Genomic DNA, 19433 nt, shown 5'->3' on the forward strand with positions numbered 1-19433 from the left:
AGTGGGTCAGAGAAATAACTCGTTACTGACATTCTAGTGGAAATTAAGAAGAAGAAATGGACATGGGCAGTACATGTGCGAAGAGAGGATAACTGATGGTCGCTTAGGGTAACAAACTGGATTCCAAGGGAAGGAAAGCGTAGCAGGGGGCGGCAGAAAGTTAGGTGGGCGGATGAGGTTAAGAAGTTTGCAGGGGTCAAGTGGATGCAGCTAGCACAGGACCGGGTTAATTGGAGAAATATGGGAGAGGCCTTCGACCTGCAGTGGGTATAGTCAGGCTGAAGATGATGATGATGAAGGAATTGACATCAAAATTATTCAAGTGATTCCCTTTGCCAGAGTAGTGTATGGCAGATGTGCCCTGTCTGGGGGAAATACGGAATGGAAGACCGATTGGATACAGTGGCAGTGTGCTTGGCTGTTCTGAAGGAGTGATATATTAGAACGTAGTTAGAAATGTTAATAGGATGATATATTTTGTGCAGATTTGTAATGCCTGTGATATTAGTGGGAACACTGGTAAAATGTCATGGAAGGGACGTTACAGGTGCCCTTAGCAAAGCCAAATTAGTTGCTACAGTTGACAGTTTTGATAAGGTTGTAACTTCATTAGTATTTTTATGCATCATTGAATTAAATTGAAAGCACAGTGCACAGTTGAGCTGTAAGCTGGTAGCTTCATTCTGAAAAGATTGTTACATGAATTTGGTGTTAATGCAAAGGCCTTTATTTTTTTTTGTTGAGATTAGCATATCTGATCAGGATGCTTGCTGGGCTAATTCAAGCAGTGTACTAACTTTGCAGAGTGCATGAAACCTGGACAGCCAATGATACAAAGGAAGTACATCACAGCAGAAAAGTTTTTTTTTTTTTTTTTTTTTTTTTTTTTTTTTTTTTTTCAATTGCTGTACTGTTGCTTTGGGGTTTGGGGTGCCTTTTTTCTCCAGTTAACCCGGTCCTTTGCGAGCTGAATCCATTTGATCCCTGCAAACTTCTTATCCTCATCCATACACCTGTAACTTTTTGCCACCCTTGCTACGCTTTCCTTCCCTTGGAATTTGTTACCCTAAGCAACCATCGGTTCTCCTCTCTACACGCTACATGCCCTGCCTATGCTCATTGTTTCTTGATTTCCACTAGAATGTCATTAATTCGAGTTATTTCTCTTACCCACTTTGCATGCTTCCGTATCTCTTAATGTTACCCCGACCATTTTTCTTTCCATAGCTTTCTGTTTTGTCCTCCACTTGAGTAGCAACCTTTTCGTTAGCCTCCACGTTTCAGCCCCATAGGTGAGGACAGGTAAGATGCAACTGTTGTATATTTTCCTCTTGAGTGACACTGGTAAGCTGCTAGTCATAATCTGCAAGTACTTGCCAAATGTGCTCCAGCCCAATCTTATTCTAGTTATTTCCCTGGCATTGTCCGGATCTGCGGTTACTACCTGTCTTAAGTAGGCATATATACTTACCACTTCCTTACCACTGTTTCGCTACCTTTTTGTGAACTGCTGTTCCTTCCCAAGGCTGTAGAACATTACCTTAGTTTTCTGTGTTTGGATTTTCAAGCCTACCTTTCTTCTGTTCCTGTCTTGGTCTTCAATCATTCTTTGTAGTTCATCACCTGAGCTACTTAGCAAGGCAATGTCATCAGAGAATCACAGATTAGTGAGGTAATTTTTCTACCCTTATCCCTAACTGCTCCTATTCCATGTCTCTGAATACTTCTAAGCAAGCTGTGAATAGTACAGGGGAGATCGTGTCTCTGCCTAATACTTTTCTTTATAGGAATTTTATTACTTTATGCAGGACTATGGTTGATATGCAGCTCCTACATATACTTTCCAGCACTTTCACGTACGGCTTGTCTACCCCCTGATTTCTCAATTTCTGCATGACCACCGAGGTTTCTATTGGGTCAAATGCTTTTTCGTAATCAATGAATGCTATGTATAAGGACTGACAATATTCAGAGCATCTTTCTATTACCTGGTTGATATCGATGGTAGAGTACCTTTCCGAAAACCTGCTTGATCCTTTGCTTCGATCTTATATGTAGTATAGGGCATAACAATATATCCTTTCTGAGAGTCCGTTGAAGAAGGGTTGGAAAGGATTGGAAAGAAGTTTGGAAAGGTATGAAGAGTGGTCGTCAAAATAGTACTCCTGAAACTTCTACTGCATGCTGCGGAGTTGAAACAGCACTGACGGGTGCTGTTGGGCTTCGCACCGTTTGTGGCACCCTGCGGCACCCATCGTCCGTACACACTTCAGCCGCATACATTAATCAGCCAGTCAGAAGATTGCAGCTGTGCAGCATTTTGAATGCTCATTGCCACCAGGCCCCGACGAAATATTCTGTGAAACATTCTCCCACCTCTCTAAGCAGTCTGTAGAAGCACTTTTAAGAACCTGTTAACATACGGGTATTAGGTAAAATACCAGAGGAGTGAAAAAGCGTTGTGCCTTTCCCTGAAACCTGGTAGTCACCAACCTCCTCGAGCAGTTTTTGGCCTTGACGAGCACATTCTTTGAATCTTTTGATAACATCCTGTAATGCATGTTCTTGAATCTATGAATCTTCATGACAGTCATCATGATGGCGTGCATTGTAACTAACCATTTCTTCTGTCTGGAAAGTACTCTCAGTGTAGGAATCATACATCGACAACACTCATTCGCTGTTTAATTCTAAGAAGGCCTTAGACACAATCTGGATGTTTGGAATCTTGCATGACCTGGCAGACCTTGGCATCTGTGGCAGGAGGCTGAACACTGTGAGCAGCTTCCTTTTTAACTGCTCATTGTCAGTCTATTTACAACTACGAGAAGAACTTTATCAAAGAGAATGCGGTGTTGGAGTGATATGTTTTAACCACTGTGCTCTTGTAAAAATGAATTCCATAATTAAAATAATCCCAAAATTCATTATGTATTCATTGCCGGAAAGTGACCTACAAAGTAGACTGTACATCTTCTTGCATACCAGTGTGTGAGAGGCAAGTACAAATTACACAAAATAAACTTGCTATTTGGACAGACAAAAATAAATTCACATCCTTTATGCCGAAAACTGTGGCTGTTCTCACTTGACCTCGCTTTGAGTTTGTTATATTAAGGTCCGCCACTGCAACACGGTCAGTTTTCAAATGCACACATTTCAGTGGGGTGGCATTGGGAAATCGAAAACTTCGTAATATCAAAAAAGTCGCTACATAGAGGTTTAACTATTTAAATTTACTACACCCATTACGTAACTTAGGCTTTCGTCTTTCAAGTGATGCATGCCAACATAGTCTCTCTGCTGGAACCAGTGAACTACCCCATGCACACAGAAAAACCATGCTTATATGTGTAATACATACTGAAGATAGGTCTCGCCCGAACACCTTTGTCACCATCCTTACAATGGCACCACCTAGAACCCTGCCTTTGCAAAATCATGAGTGCTCACTCACAAACTTTCGATCAGTCCACATGCTCAAAGTCGGACTCGCACAAGTTCACGCTCACTGTGAACACCTGAATTTAAGCTCAACCATTCGTTGCTGCTCATGACTACTTTCACTCATAGCTCATATGGGCCCACTCATATCGACTCACTTCGACTCACGACTCATTTGAGTGCACTTGCTCATCTCAACTCATGACTCACCTTGGCTAACTTAATCATTTAGACTCACTACTCATCTGGACTCACTCATTTGGGTTCACTCATCTCGACCCACGACTAGTGGATTCTCTGCTCATTTTGGCTCAGTAATTTTCGCTCAAGAGTCATTCGGACTTAGTCGAAGTGAGCTGAGCATTTTCATTACCGCAAGTGGCCTTGACCAAGGTAATTGTCTTTAGGTACGAAGCCTCGATTTTTGTGCTTTGGATTGGATGCTCACTTGTCGTGTTAATGAAATGCCCCATTTGGTATCAGACACAAAGTTTAATATTATAGGTTGTCAGCAGGCGTACATTCTGAAAGGGCTTGACTAGGCCTCATCTCCAACTTAGTTTGTATATTGTAGCAGCATTTGTCGTGTTCAGAACACACAGTATACCCGGGACGGGTCACTGCGTGACGCCAAGCCACCATCCTTTGCAACGGTAATAAACCTCCTTGCATCCTTTGCATCCTCTGTCATGGTGTTAAATAAGCCTTTCCGGTTCCTCCGCGTTCAGTAAATGAGTAAAAAAAAAGGCACAAACTATCATCACGAAAACCAGGTCGTGATTTGAAGAAGAGTCTGGACTCACTCTGGACTCTGATCATGATCTGAATGGGAGTGGGATTGAGTAGACTCATCTGAGTCATTTTGCAGACATATGTCCAGAACTGCGTTCAGCACGAAACCCTAATCAGTTAAATCACTGCTCCTCTGCTTTGAAGGAGAAAATTAGACATACTGGATACTGAAATGCATCATCTACGCCAAGAGTATTTTTCTCAGTATGTTACCTCTTCTTTGTTCTCGAAAGGGTTTTTGAGAATTACTGAAATTTGAATATTGCTGAAATAATGCTTGCTTTTCGTTCAGTTCGATTTTCTGCCAATTTAAATTTTGCAAGTAATCATTGTCCCATTCAAATATTCGGAAATCCCGAAATTTCTAGCTTTTTTTTTTGCTAACTGCTGGCTGGTGGCATCGGTGGATTCATGGAGAGGACAATTGCACCTTTCCTCTTCTCTGCCCCGTGAGAAATTTCGCATATGGACACTGTGCTCCTTCTCAATCTTCCTGTGCACACTCTTAAAGGGACACTAAAGAGAGAAAGGAAGTGGGTTTGCATTGATAGAATGCCAGTTCCTGATTACAAAAAGACCACCCTTACTGAAAACAGAGCTGTTATAAGGTAGTAAAGAAGAATAACAGAAATACAGGTATCGCCACCACAGCCAAACGGCCGAGGCTTGCAACTACAGATCGCGTGACGCGCTAGGGATCCCAGAGGCTGACAAATGCGAATTACGTTGCATGTTTGAATGCGGTAGTACGTTTTTTCTCAAAGATGATAACACGCTTTTATCATACGTAAACGATGGCGAAAAGACAACGTAAACGTTGCAAGGCAAATACAAAAATATACTTGGAGGCGCCACAGGCGCCCACTTCAGTTTTGGTTATGTTTCGGCTCAGGCATTTCGTGCGCACTCGGATAGTTTGTTTGAACCTGCAGCGCCTGAATTACGAGCTTGGAGCAACAGATGCGCCTTGATGGTTTCCATTTGAGCATTCGGAGGCACAAGCGAGCGAAATCCGCTACCGCCGACACACTCCTTCGTTCACACTTCTGCGCCAACATATCACCGCCGTTGCCGCTTCGACTGCGACCTGACCGCTTGACTGCAGCTACGTACGCCACGAAAAGCATACATATGCTAAGTACCGAAGGAAAAACGCATTATCATTTAATTGTTCGCTAAATCATGGCACATCTGACCAACATATACTGCGTCAACAAGACCTTCAACGTGCAATTTGCAGGCGTCGTAAACAAAAGGGGCATACTTGCCGCTCATACCAAGGAGAGCGTCGATATATTGCGCTCGTCGCCCGGCGAAAAAAAGGGCCTCGGGTAAAACGTAAAAACTAAAACTAACGAAGCACCAGAAATACATTACAAAAGGTTAAAAAAAATCGATTTGTAAAAAAAAAAAAAAAGAACGCCAGAAGCGGTAAGACTCGAACTCGCTACTGCTTGCTCCGTAACGTTCGGCACTAACCGCTCGGCTACGCCGCGCCACAACAACCTTGGAAATATTTCTAGTTTTTATGTCATGACCCTATTTACAATAAAGTGTTTCTGCTGCCGGTCTAAATATTACAACTTCTTGATCATCGGCGCATGCTGCCTACTCTCACGTCTTGCAACTAATGTTCTCGATGCCTATGTGCACTGTATTGTGCACTGGATCCATTTTAACATGTGGAATTTCACAGTGCTGGCAAATGTAGTGGCACCGGCACTTCGGTCATGTTCTGCTACCGTGGACATAATTTTCGCTGAACACGGAGCTGTAGCACAAACCTTGAAGGAAAAAAGTGCGACGAAGCTTCAAAACTGACAGGCGCAGCAGCGAGGACACTATTTTGCTGGTAACTAAATCTTATTTGTATGTAAACATGTCAGGAAGCGTTGCGATGACCGAGGGCTCGGTTTGTTTATACACAGTGCAAGAAGGAGCGCAAAAGCTTGAGAAACATGTAAAGTATTGTGCATTACAAGCGCTCTATGTTTTATTTTTCTTCCTTTATGGGCCCATCGCTCGGTAAATTACTCTCTTCATCGTTTTATTTATTTCGGTTGAGGCCGTCATTGCGAGTACGCTGTTGCCAAGTTGGCCCTTGAGGGATGCGACACCGCGGGCCGCGCCGGCTCGCTAGCTATCACGGAGTCTCCGCTTACGTCATAGTGTGCGTCACTCAACTCCAACTACGTAGTTGGAGGCCACAGTTTGAATTCGACCGGCGGGAACAAGAAAAAACCTCAACTTTTTATCGCAATATCTCAGGAATTATTCGATTTTTTGCTGCCGGACATGCGGCGACAGTGTCACCAAATGTAGTTTATTAGATTTTCATACCATCTTTGGCTGTCTTTAGTGTCCCTTTAAACTAGTTTCACATTAGTTCCATTTATAAATGGAACATAAGTAGGACTTTTCAAAAGGTTCCTTATATAACTTATGCGCTTTCAGTTAAAAAGTTCAAGGCTGATTCATAAATTCACTCCTGAGGTATGGGATATTTTCTGAATTTTCAGTGGCAAATTTTCCCACATTTGACCTTTGGCGTAAAAATATTTACAGAAATGGGATGATAGGCAAGCTGTCTGTTAAACTTAATTTTGTGGCGTGAAAATCTCGACCTCAATGAGATCTGGAGAATGTGAGTCTGTGTTAATCAAGGTTGCAATATTTGCACTGAAAACCTCATCTTTGGGCTCCTAAAGGGTGATATGTGCTCCAGAGTGCACATTTTTCTGTTCCACAACCTGCTTTGGCTGTTTCACTCCTGCGAGTGAGACTCCTGTGTTCTGCTGTAGTGGATGACGTTGCTTCCACCCTTTCCCCACTTTCAGCCAAGTGCTGAGCAAGGTGTACATTTGTGCAGGGTTGCCTTGGTTGCATCACACATTCCTGGCTGGGATCGTAGCAAGGTGACATTAGGCAGTAACCCTGTCATCAGGTGAGTGCGCAGCCACAGGACAAGTCTTGGCCATGCCTTGTTGCCAGACCACGTCCACTTGAGGTTATTCTTAACTTAGCGGTAAGCATCAAATATGGCTGGTGGTGGAGGGAGTAACAAAAAAACTGGCTGGCACTGACATTGTTTTGTGTCTGGTGTGTTGTGCACTGTTGCTTGTTTATGCTGGGTTTCCTGACGTCTCACTGAAACAGCTTTGGGAAAGATTCTAATCGTGTATGAGAAACCGTTCATGGAAGCTCCTCAGGGGTCCGAATCTGGATAAGCTTGAGTTTGGCGTTTTTATGCTGATAGTGTTACCAAAAGTGCCCTGTAATATCCTAGCAAAATGTATCATGATGAAGGAAGCCAAGTTTAATGGTTCTCTCAGCAACTGGAAAGCCCAAACGAAATATTCCTTCCGGTGCCTTTGGGGCCCGAAACTTGGCAGTTCATCCAGTGCCATTAAATGGCTTAATGCAATGAGGATACAGAGGATACTTTCTATAGATGCCAAAGTAGGATCTGGGGGCCTTAGAGTCTTATGTGCTGGAGTGAAATTGCACGATTCTGCACCTATTGAGAGAAAATTTCAAGTTTTACAGTAATGTGTCACAACTACAGTTCGACAAATTTGGCAGCGCGTCGCCCGGTCAAGTTGTGGCTGGGTGTATGCTTCAACCTGATCGACAAAATCTCATATCCGTGGAAATAACCTGTAAACCCGAGTGGGTAACAATATATAAAAATATGCAATGTATTAACTGTTTGTGTCACTGGAGTATTATTAACTATTACAGTGCAGTCCACTTATAACATTTTAAAAAAAACTGGAAAATCCGATCGTTATAACTAAATATTGTTATATCTGGGCCGGCGAAAAAAAAAAGTAAAAACGAAAAAAAAAGCCCACACCCACATATTTTCCTGTGCATGTAGGCTGACATACTTGCCAGCGATGAGTAAATCGGTTTGAACAACGATAATCACCGTAAGGAGCACTGAACATTTTATTACAGGGTACACGTTAACAGTCATAAAATAACTTCAGCATACTTAAAAAAGTCGGAATTCATAGTCGCTTGAGCAGCAGCTGAAGCTTGACGATCACTGTGAGCATCGCTTCCAGTAGCGCGTATGCTGGCGGCAGTACTTTTTGCATGCGCGAAACCGATCAGCGACTGGATAACCTGCAGGACATCCTCAGCCTTGATGAGCGTTAAGATCGTAGAGTGGGAATGCCAGTATTTTTTCTCGAGGCTTCCAACCTTGAAACCCTGTCAGAAATCCCGATGAATCTGCTGTTTCTTGTTAAGAGATGCAAATACGGTCAGCGGCATCTTCCACGGACGCACAATTGGCAATGGGGATTACGATACGGCAGCACCCTTTACACGCCAACAGGCAACGACTGCAATGATACTAGCGCTCATTTCCTAACCGCACGCAATCGCGCTCTTGGATTTCACTGCGAAAATCCGTTTTCGCCGCATATGTTGTTTTCACGTCATTCGCTTCTTAGTAGCTTAATTTTTAATAAACATTCAGGCAAATTTTCGTGGTAAACATTACTGGACAGCGATAAAGCTATCATTGCATTCGATGTACCACCGATAATCGATCGTTATATCTGGTTTATTTTTACTTAGGGGCAATGGGAAAACTAATAAATCCCCAGAATTTGATTGTTATAACCAAGATATCGTTATGTCTAGTATCTTAAGTAGACTGTATATCACCCCACGTGTACATTGCGCTTGTGATGATAAGCTACTGATGACATTTTCCGTCCTCTTTCATCTTTTTCTCTAACTTCTCTATTTTGTCGTGAAGGAATGAGATAACGGAATAAAAAGGAAGTAATGACAGGAGAAGGAGTGCATACTCTGCTGCTCATCCATTTGCAAAATAATTGACAGCAGAGGTCGCTGCTCGTGACCCAGAAGGAAGGATGAGCGGAAATCTTGCATTTATTTCTTTCCTGGTCTACTTACAAAGAATGCTCATTTGAAACGCCCTAGAATGAAATGAGATATTTAAGAATTAAATTAGAAGAAAAGTTCAAAATTGCTTGCTTTTGTGTGATGTTGAGCTTTACTAACTACATTATTGGTAGATTCTTCGAATTTATTATTTGAGAAGGGCTCATCTGAGATGTTCCCATCGGCTACTCTGGCCAGAACAGCTCGGGCCGATGTGGTGGATGTCTTCGGGCAGCTTACGGTGTGTTCTCTTTCACACCTAGAATGCATAAAATGTGTGTATAAGTTGTGCACTGCCACTTTGGAAGGAAATAAAACAAGATGGCAACATTATGTGAGAAGGCAGCCTTGGTGTGCAATGTGTACAATTGTACACATGCATTTTTCATTGCGGGACAGAAAGCCATATTAAACAAAACCTGCAAAACCTTCTAGCTACTGAAAAGTCGTAATCTGCAACGCTCAGCTCATGTGAACACCATTTCTATCACAACATGTTACACCCAAGGAAAAAAAAAAATTGCGATGCACTCACGTGCACTTCTATAGCAGGTGGATTCATTTATCTTCAATGTTCATTTTCGCTTCTGCGTAAAAACGCATGGACTAGATGGCACTAGCACTCACTTTGCTTCTCAGTCCATTTGAAACAAGAGTGGGAGTGCATGGCTCCCACTGTGGCGTCTCCATCGGGCTCATGCACCGAACCAAAGCAAGAGTCGCCACCTGTCGTGTGGCAGGACAAACTAAGGCGCTGCCATCTGTCAACATCTGGTGTTGGCTCCTATGTCACAATTTTTGATAGGCTTAGTCCAGGGGCATCTGCCGGCACTGCAGAGGCTCGCGTTAGCACCGAAGTTGACACTGATCGGCATGGTCTAGCGGCATCTACAGCGCCACAGCAGCTTCGCGGCATTGTAGTTCTGGACGATATGGCGATCTTTCTTAATCGATGCTCGTCACTTTTGGCTGAGTGCTTTTCGCCAAGCACGCATCTCATGCCATCGCGACATGCAGAGCAGACGCCAGGCAGGCAAATACACGCAAAGGCATGAAATTCACAGTTAAGAGAAGTGCATTAATAGCCAAAATACTCACAAGAATAATGAGGAAAAAGGCAGAGTGATAAATGCTGTAATCAAGAGTTTGACGAAACATCATCTGGCCAGGTGGTGGCATAAAGAAAAATATAGGGTCACTGACCAAGTCAAAGTTTAATGAAAACGTCATTACGTTTTCATTAAATTTTGACTTGGCTAGTGACCTATAGTTTTGTTTAGTGATAAACACAAGGGCCATTTTTTTTTTTTTTTTCATGATAAATTTTTTTAGCTGATGCAGCTGCTTTGGGCAGCCGTATCTCGGGAACCGCTTATCAGGTTTTAATGAATTTTTTCTTTCCATACCTATATATAAATTTATGAGGACTAGACAGTCCTGTTTACCTTTTTTTTGTAGTATTTTGTCTGAAATTAAAACTAGTGATAAACAATGAAAGTTTACTTAATACAGCTGTAATAGGTACCATGTGGTGAACACGTCTGTGGGATTTTTTTGTTAGGTCCCAGCAACCCCAGCAGTGGTTTATGGTCCGTATAAATGTCGAACAACTTCCCCCACACATACTGGTAAAATTTTGCCACCCCAAAAACCACAGCTAATGCTTCCTTATTGATCTGACTATAAGTTCTCTCTGCTGCTGTTAACCTCCTGGACGCAAATGCTATCGGTCTTTCGAGGCACGGTGGAAACCGGTGTGCTAGCACCACTCCGACATGATAAGGCAACGTGTCACAACACATCACCAATGGTAGTTTTGGATCTTAATTCATAAGCACTGTCGAGGACCCTAACATGATTTTGCTCTTTAAAAAGACAGCCTTTTGCTCCTCACCCCAGTTCTATTGTGTCCCTTGCTTCAGCAGCCCGTACAAAGGATTTGAGGTTGAAGACAAGTTTGGCAAGAATGTGCCGTAGAAATGAATGAGCCCAAAAAAACTTTGCAGTTTCTTCACATTTGATGGCTCCGGCGCATCAAGCACAGCTTCCACTTTCTGTTTTGACGGCCTTAGCCCCTCGACATCGAGGATGGGACCCAAGTATTCGACACTGGGTTAAAAAAAAATGAGAAGGGTTCGACGTTGCTGAACCGAAAATGAAGCGAAAGCATTAGCTGCGGGTGACTGAGCGTTCTTCGCGGCTGTTCAAGGTCATTTGTGACTGCGGCCACGGACTGCGCAACGGGCCGAAACCTGGTGTAGTATTGCTTTTGCAATAAAAAAAAAAAAAATTTCCTCAGCTCGAGCTTAAAACCCACGTCCTGTATCCGGCGTAGCACTCTGTCTTAGTTCTCACAGTGTTCGAGCTCTGTTACCCCGGTGACCAAGATACCATCAAAATAGACCACCACCCCCTTACAACCTTGCAATCTATAGTTATTCCATGGCCCTTTGAAAAATGGCTGGAGCGGAAGTAGAGTGGAGAGTTGGGCCAGTTGGTACATATTGGTAAGGATTAAAACCAGCGGAAAGACTCAGACAAAGAAAAAAGCACATAACACAACGCTGGACTGACAGCTGAGTTTATTGCTAAGAAACTGACATTCATATATACCCTTCAGCGAAGAAGCAACACATGCGCACGTGGCAATAGAAATAATAAAAATATAATCATGGGGAAAATTGCCTTAACAGCACGCTATCTATGTGCGCTGTAAAGAGCTTAGAACTGAAATTCTTTATCGTGCAAGGTAACAGAAGTTTCGCTAACACAAGTCTCATCATTTTTAATAATGTGAAAAGCCTCCAGGATTTTGTGTTGGCTCTTTACCCCCCCCCCCCCCCCAGGATGTGACTAAAGTCTTCAGATATATTGATAACTTCTTGGTACTTTTGAATATTCCTTCCGATCACAATCTGCATGATGCAGCCGCTGACATTTTGGACTGCTTTAGATCATCTTCTAAAGCTCTAACATTCACTCACGAACTACTAGACCGCAACAGTATTAGGTTTTTAGACATTGTTCTGACGTATCATGACAGCGGGCACGTTTGCTGGGCCTATGCTCCACGTACAAAGGCCTTGCTACCATACAGCTCATGTCATTCAAGGTTAACTAAAAGGAGTATAGCTAACCTGTGTCTCAAGAACGCGTTGCAGAAAAGCTGCTTTCACACTGTGCAAGATAGCTTTCTGCAACAAGAGAAACGTTTAATACAATCAGTGTTTTCTGTGCATGTAATTAAAGGAATCTCTGAAAAACTGCTGAAGGCAGTAAAGACGAAGCAAACTAAGCTGACAGATGAAATGGAAAAAAGAAAGATCGAAATCATGCCTTACGTGCACACGCTAGGTCGCCAATCGTCAAGGTGTTCAAGTGGTTTTTTCCGCTCCACATAAATTGGCTAGTTTGTGCACGAGAATTAGCAATAAGGCAAAGTCACAGTGCACGGTGAACCATGAAACGAAGTTTGTACCCTGTGCAACTCAAGTTGTGTATTGCATTTCATTATCCTGCGGGAATATGTACGTTGGACAGACAGGTCCATGCTTAAATGCCGGACTTCTTGAGCATGAAAGACCCATACTTTCCGACGAATGGGCCAATTTGCTGAAACACTGCGGGAAGCGTAAATGCAGGCTGCTGCTTAAGGAAACAGTCATCCTGGGACGGGGTAAAACAAAGAGCCAATGTGAAATTCTGGAGGCTTTTCGCAGTATTAAAAATGATGAGACCTGTGTTAGCGAAACGTCTGTTACCTTGTACGATAAAGAATTTCAGTTCCTAAGCTCTTTACAGCGGACATAGATAGCTTGCTGTTAAGGCAATTTTCCCTGTGATTATCATTTTTATTATTTCTCTTGCCACGTGTGCATGTGTTGTTTCTTTGCTGAAGGGTATATATGAATATCAGTTTCTTAGCAATAAACTCAGTTGTCAGTCCAGCGTTGTGTTGTGTGCTTCTCTCTTTGCGTCTTTCCGCTGGTTTTAATCCTTACCAATGCTGGAGTGGAACCTACACCGAACGGTAACCGATTGTACTGGAATGGGCTGAGATGTGTGTTGATTGTGACATACTGCCTTCCTGTCGGTTCCAGCTCCAACTGTTTGAGCTGGGCTCATATCACGTCTAGCCTTGGTACCGGGTACACCTCTGTGTTAGCAACTTTGTTAATGGTGAGCTTAAAATCTGCACAAATTCTCGCACGACCATCACTCTTCAACACTGGTACTATTGGAGCAGCCGACTCTGATGTGCTCACTGGAGTTATTATCCTATCACGCTGCTACCTGAGCAACTCCTGTGTGACCAAGTCTAACAAAGCGAAAGGTACAGACCATGTCATGCTCTACAGAATATGGGTTTCACACCTTCTGGCACATGAATGTTTGCCGTTACAGCCTCTATTTTTCCGAGGCCTTCAGTAAACACGGCCTGAAACTTCTCATCTACACTGTCCCTGCTGCTCATCTGGTGGACATTGGCGAGCTGCTCCAGAGGCATGCCAAACTCTTTTGCCCGATTCCTGCCCAGACGTGTTCTTCCGCCCCCTTTCACCACAAACAATGGCTACTTCGCCATCCTTTTCCCGAAACTGGCCGTGACCTTGGCCTTCCCTCTAAATTCTCCTTCCTCCATGACCATAAACACCGCCTCTGTATCCAACTCCATTTTCACTGTTTTTCCTTTCACTTGCAGCTCCACAAATATGGGAAGAACCTTTTGTTCGTCAGTTCCGTTTGTAATTCCCTGACGTTCACTTAGCGTTCACAGGTTCCCCGCTCATCTGACATCAGATTCTTCAATATCTTCATACTGTGCGTCCATCATGTGCACCCTATCTTGAGTTTTGCTCTTGTTGGTACCGACAGTCCTTTGCTTCTGCACTTCCGAGCAATGTGGCCCCGTTGTCGACACTTGAAACATCGCAAACCTGCACAATTCCAGGTTTCTTTACAATGCGGTCTGCTATAACAAATACAACGGGGCCGCTCGGCTCCTTCAGTACCGTGGTTCATCGTTACATCGCTTGCCCTGCCCGTTATTTCTTTTGCTCCTCGCTACGCTGCTTCCACGCTTGTCACTATCGTCACGGCTTTCTTCAGTGTCAAGTCAGGCTCTTCTAACAACCTTCTGCGCAACACATTGTTGTACATCTCTTTTGCTCCTCGCGACGCTGCTTCCACGCTTGTCACTATCGTCACGGCTTTCTTCAGTGTCAAGTCAGGCTCTTCTAACAACCTTCTGCGCAACACATTGTTGTAGATGCCGTGAACCAGCCAGTCACGCAAGTTGTTTTCGGGCTTACCGCTGAAATCGCAGCTGTCGGCAAGCTGATGCAGTGCCGCTACAAATTCCTTTACATATTCCTCAGGCTTTTGCGCTCGGCAATAGAAATGGTACCTTTGTACGAAGACTGATGACCGGAGCGAGTAGTGCTCGGTCAGAAGTTCGAGGCATCTGCTGAGCTGGGTTTCTGATGGCCTTGTGGGAGCGAGCAACCTTCATAGGAGCGTGTACGTAGGCTGGCTGCATACACTCAGGAACACTGCACTTTTCCAGTCTTGAGGCACTTCATTAGCGATGAAATACTTTTCCAATCTTTCAACACACTCCTCTTATACTTGCGTTACACGGGCGTTTTCAACGGCCATTCAGTTGAGTGTCAGTTGAATGCCGTAACGGTCGTGGGAACGGAACGGTGGTGGCTGCGCTCACACGGCACTTTCCACACGTCGGGCACTGCGGGCGCCAGATTTTATAGAGCATTCCTCATAAGGCGCTATGTCGGCTTAAAAATCACTAATAAATTCATGATAACTTACTTGTGAACCTGGGCCACGTTTTCCATCTCGTGCTTGATCTGTTTGACTATGACGCACACAGCGTGCCCACATTCCTAGCTTGCGAGCTGGTGGAACAGCGGCGTCATCCTTGCGTACACGGGTGCATTGTGTTTCTGTGCTCGCAGTTCGGCAAGGTGATCTTGCCACAAGTTTATAAGTAAATGCGTCAGTGACGCTGTCCAGGCAAGGCGTTTTTGCGCCAGCGCTCGCCTGCAGCGGAGACACGTTGCTGCTGGGTGCTGCCATCTTGCCTACTTCATGATGAAACGGACGGAAACGGTGGCGGAACGGAGACCGGCCACCTCCGTTGGTGTCAATCCAACGGCGCTCGTGCTGCTGTGCAACTCCACCTAACGGCCGTTAAGGCCAACTGCTGTTTTACCTTAACGGCCGTTAACGTGCCGATGTAACAGGGGTATTAGTCCTGGCCTCCCTCACCTGTCATCATCATCATCAGCCTGACTATACCCACTGCAGGGCGAAGGCCTCTCATATTTCTCCACTTAACCCGGTTCTGTGCTAGCTGCACCCACTTGACACCTGCGAACTTAACCTCATCCGCCCACCTAACTTTCTGCCGCCCCTTGCTACGCTTTCCTTCCCTTGGATTCCAGTTTATTACCCTAAGCGACCATCGGTTATCCTCTTCGTCCTACATGTCCTGCCCATGCCCATTTCTTCTTCTTAATTTCCACTAGAATGTCGGTAACTAGAGTTATTTCTCTGACCCACTTTGCACGCTTCCTATCTCTTAATGTTACCCCTACCATTTTTCGTTCCATAGCCTTCTGGGTTGTCCTAAACTTAAGTAGAACTCTCTTGATTAGCCTCCACGTTTCAGCTCCATAGGGGCTGAAATGTTCCCTCACCTGTGAACGGCTCTAATTTCGGTATCCCTATGCTGCCAAGGCGTCGACACGTGCCATACATTGCAGTTACTGCCCAGACATTCTTTACCCTTGCCGCCACTTATACTTTGGTCTAACGTAGGGAAAAATAACGGCTTTATTCCCGAATACGAGTCCCAGTCCCAAGACGCTATGCCCACTGCCAGTCCTGTCGCATGCTCATCATTTTTTATCCTATGGTGCCACCGTCGTAGACCACGTCACCATTCTGCAGCAACAGACCACGTCATCATTATGCGTCACAATTTGAGGAAACCTCGTGTCGGCTAGCACAAAATCACTTTGGTTAAGCAAGTGTAAAATATCGTAGTTGGTTGCAATGAATGAATCTCTTTCATGGCCACTATAAAGCCTTGATAGGAAGCAGATAATTCCACTTGGTGCTATCCCTGCAAGAAATTTGAAAGTGTATGTGCCTTTGTAATTAGAAAACATAAGCACTTTCTCGTGCGGAGTGTTTGATGATGAGCAGAAAACGTCAGTACAGTGTTCGGCTGGCTTTTGTTCCTGAAGCACTGTGTGGACTTCTCACTTGCAGCGTGGCTGTCACTTTGCTTGTGGGGTACAGCATTAATTAAATCATGGTTTTTATCACACACCTTCCAGCGACATGCAATTCATGGAAGGCATCAGCAGCGAGTTTGTTCTTCTTCCTCTGCCGTATTGGTGCTTATAAATTGTGGGCTGCCTGCCACGAGTGTTGTTTGGGTTGGCTTTCATAGCAGACGACGCGGAGGTAGAGAACAGGTCCGGCGGCGCAGAGAGAGGGTGAAAGTAGGGTCGGTGACACTTGTCTTGAGGAGTTGCTGCTCCCGCACTCATTCTTACTGATCGGCAGGCGCATCGCTGGTGGAGCTATTTCTTGACCGCGGTGGGAGGTGAACTTGCTTGGTGGGTGGTGAGAGGGAGTGGTAGCGAGGCTGGCAATTCCAGCTGATACGGAAGAGCCTGTCTGCCCTTGTCTAGACCTGCTCTTACCTGTCTGGGTCCTGGGTACCCACCACCATCCACTCGTCCGTGAACGCTTCCTCCGCCAATGGGGCCAGTGGTAGAGTGTCAGGCAGAGCTGTATTCCCAGACTCCATTGTCGAGCAGGAAGAACTTGTTTTGCCTTCGGGTCGCTGCTGTTTAGCTTTGGGTCAGCGTCACCTGGAGTTGTGCTTGAAGGGCTGGTGGCACTGTTCTCTGCTCTCGCTGGGAACTTGTCTGCTGTGTGAGTGCAGTTGCCTGAAGGTTTTTTGACGAGAGAGGTGTCGAGCTGTCTTAGAACGGATGAGCTCACAGCATTTTTCTGGTAGTCCTGAATAAAGACTGGACTTGTAGGGCGCCTCGGTGGAATATAGAAGCCCTTGGGTGACTGGGTTGTTTCTGTGCTGATGACTATTCTTCTCGCCTCTTCCAGTGCTTCCGAGATTTCGGATGACTCTGCATAATTTTCTGAGCATGTGAGAGTAGTCCTGGCTGCCTGCGCGGGCAGTGGATGGGTGGGGAGTCGAGCGCAAATGCACGACAAATTTTGTCTTGGCGGCCACAGGGAAAAAAATGCTTGATCAGGTAACGAAGGTGGTAGTTCCAACTTGTGGAAGGTCTCCGGCCGCCGTAAGTGCTATAAGCACGTGGCTAGGCGAGCTGTTAAATTTGGTAGAGAAAAAAGACGATTGAGGACAGCCTGTTCTCATTGGCGCAGTATACTGAAAAAGCAGCAAAGGAACACAGACCCTTATGGCTAGCTTATCTGGATATCAAAGGAGCCAGTGAGAGTAGTTGGTTCGAGAAAACTTGCGGGTCATTTGGGATGCATTAGTTGTGGGCCCGTCTACACTAGGCCGGCGCGATGCCGACATCGGTGGTTGGCGCGTTGGTCGGCCGAACCTGTCATTTGGGATGCATTAGTTTTGTTAAGGCCCGTCTACACTAGGCCGGCGCGATGCCGACGTCGGTAAACGGCGAGTTGGTCGGTTGAACTTGCCATTGATGTACCAGTCAGTTCCACTAGGCCAACAATGCCAGCACGACCAAAGACCGCGTGTCATCATAGTGTGACAAGTTTCCAGGCCAACGACGCCAACGAAACGCATCGGCAGATGGTCGCCCGATCAGTCCTTGGCAGATCGTCGAGCAAGCGAAAATGAAATGCCAACAAAGAACGTACAGTGCATAACTGTGCTTTCCAGTGTCGTACGCATGTCAAAATTAAGCAGGGAAGGATGGCGTTTCATAGTTTAACACTTGACACTCTCGGGTGGTGCTTTTTTCATTGAATTTGAGTCAACCCGGCCCCGTCTAAAGCGAGCAGGCCTAGTGAGCCCCCAGGATTTGTGTGTGTGGGAGTGAGGCATTGTGTCGTCGCAGTGTGACTAGGAAATATTGGCTGACGGCAGCCTGACTGCTTTGCTCTTGGCGTCGGCCGACTATCGGCATGCTGTCGGCGTCGGCACCGTGTGACAAGCACGATGGCCACGCAAAAACGCGTCTGGTGATGGTCGGCCGACCTAGATTGGTCTAGTGTAAACGGGGCTATTGGCATTAGGAACGTTCATGATGCACCAGTGGCTTTCAATAGAGAACTGTTGTGAATTCATGATGGGAGGTTGCACTGTTGGCAGTCACTACATGGGACAGGCCACCAGGCAAATGAGGAGTGTGCATATTTATTCTCAGTGTACACTGCTCAAAGGGAATATCAAGCACATGCAACAGTAGACATGATGACCACCATTACCCAGACAGAGACACAACTACAACAGGCTGGTTTCTGCTAGAGTATAACTAGCAGGCAAAGAATGAGGGAGGGAGCGCAAGACAGAGAGGCACAATGAGCGGTTTACAGAGTCACTTCTATAATCTGGCATGCTTCAACAAGAAGGTAAACATGGCCGGTGTCATCTTGGAGCCCATGCATGCTGAAATGGGGCCACATAAAACCAATATAGGTTGGGGTTTCTCCAGGGCTTCATTTTTTTGTCCATGGGCTTGCAGTAGTGCTCTCCTTGGCACTGGCACCAGTGACCAACTGTACCGCTCTCCTGTGTGTGCAGATTGTTGCACAACACGGTCAGCTGGTGGCATCCCATGCACCAAGTTATTGGGAGGCCTGTGCTGATTACTCTGTGTCCATAATAAAGTCATCACTATGTTTTTTTATTTCACGTGTCACAGCTCTGGAAAGTGCAAAGGTTTGCGAAAGGTTTTCTTAGTCATGTCCAAACCGCCACGTGGTCAAAGCATGATCTTCCCATGGCAGCCACGAGAGAGGCACATGCTGCAGGTGAAATTCACAAGTGCACTTGGTGGCTCTGCAGCTTTGAATTTTCTGGCGGTTCTGTGGCCATTGCTAGCATTGGGTTCCATAGCTTTTGCGGAGTCTTTGGGGCTGCAGAGATGCATGAGTCTCCCATCTTCCAGTTTGGATCTCATCGGTATCAATGGTCTCTTTGATCCTCCATAGCTCAGTATGCTGGGGACCTTCGATGCTAGGGCAAAAGTAGGCTTAGTTCCAGCTTGCATGCTGGGGAT

At 45.2% G+C, this 19433-nt stretch overlaps 1 long non-coding RNA gene across 4 annotated transcripts in view; it reads left to right on the top strand.

Moving 5' to 3' along the window:
* LOC146174589 (uncharacterized) overlaps positions 1-11851 on the top strand; it is a 29568-nt gene extending 17717 nt beyond the window's left edge. For 2 of the 4 annotated variants that reach the window (XR_014701902.1, XR_014701901.1), the window contains exon 4: positions 7106-11851. This is a non-coding gene — a long non-coding RNA (uncharacterized LOC146174589). The remainder of the gene's footprint in view (positions 1-7105) is intronic. The other 2 variants (XR_014701904.1, XR_014701903.1) reach the window with 1 other exon arrangement.
* The last annotated feature ends 7582 nt before the right edge of the window (positions 11852-19433 follow it).

The sequence above is a fragment of the Amblyomma maculatum genome, chromosome 11 (genome assembly GCF_055883805.1).
Source record: "Amblyomma maculatum isolate TAMU_Amacu chromosome 11, ASM5588380v1, whole genome shotgun sequence".
NCBI lineage: Eukaryota > Metazoa > Arthropoda > Arachnida > Ixodida > Ixodidae > Amblyomma > Amblyomma maculatum.